Below are 6,000 nucleotides of genomic sequence, written 5' to 3' on the forward strand. Positions count from 1 at the left end.
GCAGATCTTGGGTCTCTGTCCCAAGCTCCTTCATGTGTAGGGAGTGGGCTTCTAAAAGCTCTTTGCAGGTGTTTACAGGGATTTACAGCAAATATAAATAGATGCTCAAAGCATATCACAGGTCATCAGTTTACAGACACACCTCCTACACCGTCATCCACAGTATGTTTCCTGTTGTCAAAGGACAAACTTTTTAGACTTCTCATATATATACATTATTATTATTAATAATAATACTATTAAAAATAGTACTTCCTCCATTTGATGCAGTAAAAGACCTATAGAGCTGCCAGTCCTGGTCATGGCCCTCTACAAGGTATAGAATCTCTGGAACATGTAAGGTGATCCAAAAATCCTGACTACATCTCAGAGGAAGAGGAAGGTAAGAGGAAGACAAAAGAATGAAAAATAAATAAATAAATATATATATATATAAATAAATACAGACAATTTTTGTTGCTAATCTGATCTGGGGAGAAAATGCTTTCTTGACTTCAGATTGTTTATTAACATGATGAGGATTGTTTAAGCAAATTATGTTTACCAGACTCCTTCAAAATGTTAATACCTCTAAGTGTACCCTGTGTTTATCTGTAGCTGCTCCTGGATGCTTCAGGGGAATTAAAAATTAAATCTCTCTCTCTTCAAACCAAGATACCCATGAAGAGAAAGAAAGTCCCTTTCTGCCTCTTGAACAGAGCCTGTGGAAGCCCAGAATATAATTAATATAATAGTCTATGTGAAAAAAAAAAAAAAAAAAAAAAAAAAAAGATAAAATTAACAAAAAGCAGTCATGTCATTCTTCAGTGTCTGCATTCAATTAGATGCTTAAGCTTTCATGTCACAAACATCAAATACCACTTCATTCAGCGCCTTTCATAGCTTTTTCACATTAATTTTTTAAAACACTGCAAACACTTTATCCCTATATATCCCTAGATCTTCACACTCTTGGTGGCTGGAAACCTAATTTCCATTTTCAGCTTGTTCGCAGTCAAGTCTGTCCCTTCCATATACCCTCTGTGGTGGTTTAACACAGGGGTCAATGGGTCCAAAGCGACCATTTCATCCGGGAATCACGAGTGCTTGCAAAACAAAGCTCAACAATCTGGCTGTGGAGCTGAATCCTGATGGGAAAGGTTCCTTCATCAAAATTCAGGTTGTTCCCAGGCACCTAAGCAAGTCGTCACGTCTCGCACCACCTTTTTGGGGGTGGCACGAACGTGATGGAGATCCATACGCTCCACTGAACAAACACTGGAGGCGCCAGCACCATCAGGGGGCTGTGATCACACATTTTTGGCTATTGCAGGTGAGCACCAACACTGATTAATTAATTATTCATGGAAAGAGCCATGCATGCTCCCTGCTCCAGCTTGTACAGTCAGGGGCACATTTGTTGCATGGTTGATATGAGGAGGAAAAAGAGCACAGCTTGTCCTTCTTCACTTGTCAGGACTGATCCAGTTTGTGCCACATTGCTCTTGGTTTCAGGCACAAGAGCAGAGGCATCAAGGCACTTTTCTGCAGAGGAACAGAGGACATTCATGCAAGTCTCCTAGGAATGGAGCAGTGCTTTCAAAACTGAGCTGAATTAAGTTGAATTTCAGTTAGATGCTGGAAGCAGCTGAGAAGTGGGTAAAGAAAAGAAGGAAGAGAAGAGCTTTTGGAGCCTGCTCCTCATCCTGTATTTGAATTACAATCAAGAAAGGGCAGTCCCTTAATTTTATTATGCAGGAATTTCCTAATACTGCATGTTCATTCATATCAGCTGTGATGTGCAGAGATCATAAGAGAATGTCATCTTCCACTCGCGTTTTCCTTTTTATCCTTTCTCTAAATATGAGGGATGAAACTCAGTGCATTTAATCAGTGGAAGAGTTGTGCTGATCTCTGATTTTTCTCATGGAAGCTTATGCCTAAAGCTCATGGGAGGACACATATATAAACACCTGCATTTGGGCATCTGAACCTACACACTAATCCCATGTGACTTTTTTATTATTTTTTTTCCACCTGTTTCCAAGCTGAAGCGTGGTATACTGAAGTCCCATCAAGCTCATCCATATGCAGTTGGCATATAAACATGCGACAGGCAAGAAGAACTGCTGCTCAGTCTAGACCGCACACTGACAGGCCCCGCGGCATCCATCCCTTTTGTAAATTAATCATAATCCATTCTAAAGATACTCAGATTTTGTGCCCATACAGCACAAGATCTCACTAGGCTCAGAACTCATTTCCGTGTCAGCAGCTGCTAACAGCAAGTGGACCTGTGGTTTCAGCACTTGGGGTTTTCTCATCGGCAGGTTGTACGTGGCCTCTTGCAAGCCAAATGGACTTTGCCAAGCAGAAAAACAATCCATCATCCTTACACAAGCAAACATTAAAAACAAAATCTAAGCTTGTCTAATTCAGTTTTATGGTTTAGAGTGCCAGAACCATTGCAGCCTGTTACAGACAATACTTGCTTTTCTTAAATAAATAAATACATAAAGTAAAGAAAGGGGATGAAAATAAAGTCTGCAAAAAGCAGGCTTATAGATCTCCTTGAGTGCAGGCGAACTGGTGGTCATCGTTGAACTATGCTGAACCACTATTTACATGAACCTGAGGGGATCTCCTCAAATTCTTTCTGTTGCCCTGCTACACAAAGAAAAGCCAGAGTGAAGTTCACAACTATACAGAAATTTAATCCATCCAAGACCTGCCCAGAAAACGAGGCCTTCTTGATCCTGTCAGCACTAATCATTTTCTGGATCTTTGGTGAATCCTGACCTTTTTCTTTCTTTTCTGGGATAAATGTTCATCTGGATCTGCTTCCTCCTGTGGATCACAATGAAGCAGTTTGCTGAAGGGCAGTGCTTAAAGTGAGAGGTTGCAGAGGGTGAGGAGCACTTTGGGGCTACTTCGGTCAGCAGAAGTTGAGATTTGCGTGAGGTTATAAACTTTGAAGTGACATTTGCCAAGGACAGTAACAGAAAACAAGAACTTTCTGCCCTGAGGAACCCTTTTTTACCCTAAATGGATCAACATTTGGCTAGGTAGTCCATTTTGGTGAACTCACCAGTTCAGTTCAGTTGCTGCTGGGTGGACCTCCAAGCTCCACTTCTCCAGAAGCCCTGAGTTTCAGAAATAAATAAATAAATAAACAAAAATAAAAATTCAGGGGCTTAACAGTCAGAATCTGTTTTATTACAGACATGAATTCTTTTATATCTAAAACACTTTGTAATGCATTTCATATAGAACTTTTAATTGATCACAAATTTGCTAACATCTGAGGTACTACTATTCGGTATCCTGCTTGGTAATGCAGCAAGGATATTCTTACTCTCTGGGGACCACATCGGCTTGCAAATAACATTTGTAACCAAATGCTCCATGTCTGTGTGTCTACTAGCCTGGCTCAACAAAACCTCAGCCCTCTTGCTACCCAGCCACTAATGAGTCCTTTGTATCTTCAAAGCCAGCCTGAGATACTGAGATATACATCTGTTGCAGTTATTCATAAAAACATAGAATGGTTTGGGTTGGAAGGGACCTTAAAGATCATCTAATTCCAACCCCTGTGCCATGGGCAGGGACATATGCCACTAGATCAAGTTCCTCAAAGCTCCATCTAACATGGCCTTGAACAATTCCAGGGATGGGACATCTGCAGCTTCTCTGAGCAGCTTCCCAGCATCCAGGTTCTCTTTAATGATATTACTGCTCTCTGAATCCTTCCCCATTGCCAAAAAAGGGTGTTTGGACTCCAGGACTGGAGGTGTGAATCCACAAAGATCAGCTACAGATGGACCAGTCCTCTTGCCCTGTAGCATGAGGATGTCCCAATGTCCCCAGAACAAAATTGTCTTAACAAATTGTTCAATAAGACTTATCCAAAAGAATAATAATAATAATAAAAATTATTATTATTAATAATTGCACATCTAAATTAGGCCTGTTGGGTTTTGGCAGGAGTGAACTGTGTTAGACAAAGAAGAGCAATGCTTATTGGGATTATGTGAAGCATGCAGATAATTTAATACACATGTTCTGGGTTTCTGCCCTCTGGTCAGTGGTTTCTGGGACAGAGAAGGAACACAGAATACATTCTCAGACCTGACAGGGTAGTAATGGTCTCCTAGTACCAGCTATTCAATTTATTTAATGAACTGGATGGCATAAATAATGTCCTCATTGAAGAGAAAAACTAATATATCACCAGGCTGAGATCAATAGCAGTGGATGAAGTTGCAATGATTCTCCTAAAAGTGAAGCTGGCATGGATGCTTTCCAGGTATTGTTTTATGGTACAGGTTTGAAAAAGTTGCATATAGCTGACAAGTTTTAAAGGGCAAGAGGGGTCTGACTATGGTACAAGTGAAGCCAAAGTATGTATTGGCTAGTCTAGAATAAAAATTGATGAAGCCTAAATAGACATAAATCTTTGGACATTTTTGGAAAACTGCTTTGTGCTGTGGTAATGTTAGCACTTATTATTACCTGGCTTTTCTTCAGTAATATTCAATCCACTTTGCAAGGGAGGTCAGACTCCTTATCCTCCCTTTAAAAAAAGGAGGTTTTGAAATAAAAGGATATAGCATCACTGATCAGAAGGAAGAGGAGAAAGAGGACAATGTGTGCTGAGTCCCCATCCAATGCAGTCAGAATTTGCTGTTTGTGGAAAAGCAGAGATCAAATTTTGGATGGCTCCGGAAATATATCTGAGGACAAGCTTTATTTAATTACCAGTTACAGAACCAAGACATGAAAATCCCTATCTCCACCCATCAATCTGGCCCTCCCCTGACCCAGGAGACCAGAGGAAGATACAGTTCTCAATGTAGTGTGTGAGCATTCAAAACAGTCACACATCTGTACGAGGTTGGCTCTCCCTCAGCTGATTTCACAAGACAGAGGCAAGCAAGAATTGCTTTGAATCTTTAAATAACAGTGGAAAAGTTGTGTCTTTTTGAGAAGTTTACCCTTTTTTATTTTTTGGAAGAAGTATGAAACACATTAGATTGAGAACACAGCCCAGATCACAACCCAAATTCCCTGGCTATCCATGTCACCTATCTGTTGACTCATCCCCTGACTGGCCTGGAGAAAGCCAGATGGCTTTCCAGGCTGCAAAACTCAGGCAGAAGGAAGTTGGTTTGCACTTAATTCCTGTCTCTCTATTCAGTGAGGGCATAGATTACTTTAGACACTTTGAGTTGGGAATTTTCCTCAGGACTAGTGTTGAGATAATGCCTAGAGCCATATCTGAGATGCTTTACTGTCTGGATTTATAGGCATACTCAAAGCTGAGTGGCCTGAACACTTTCTGTGTCTTAAAGGCTTGAATCAATGTTCACTCTTAAACGATGGCATCTAAAACTTGTATTTCCAGGAATGTGAAGGGCTCTCTGCTAGAAGCATGGTCAGCGTGGTGGTATCAGGTCATCACAGTCAGAGTTTTCAGCCACAAGACACATTACTCTCACAAGTGCCCTAATACGGAGATTAAAATCCTTCTTCCTCATGGTAGTTTCCCTTCAGGCTTCTTGAACTGTTTTTTTCCTGCACTCCCTCTCAGGTTCAGCATGTAGGAAAGATGGTACTGCCAAGCAAAGGAGCCCAGAGCTTGGAAAATTAAATTCCACAAAACTTAAGAAGCTTTAATCCTTTAAAATGAAGGATGTGCTTGTACTTCAAAGCGCCACTTTCTGGGTGTGTGCTCTAAACACAGACAGTAGTTTTCAGTCTTTCCAATTTTAATACCTTCTAGTATTTCCCATGAGAAGAATGAAACCTAAATGGAGGATCTAAGTCTCTTAAGAACAAGATTAACTTCTGCTGAGTTGTTAGAGGTAGTTCAGAGTTCACTGCAGATGTCCAGGCCACTCTTAAAAACAATTGTATTAGCTAATTAATGAACGTAGTTATTGCTTTTGTGCTGGAGTTATTGCTGCTGAATTGTCTTGAGGTTGTTCCAAGTCTAACAACATTAGGTCCTCAAGAACATAG

Source organism: Anas platyrhynchos, chromosome 2 (assembly GCF_047663525.1).
Source record: "Anas platyrhynchos isolate ZD024472 breed Pekin duck chromosome 2, IASCAAS_PekinDuck_T2T, whole genome shotgun sequence".
Lineage (NCBI taxonomy): Eukaryota > Metazoa > Chordata > Aves > Anseriformes > Anatidae > Anas > Anas platyrhynchos.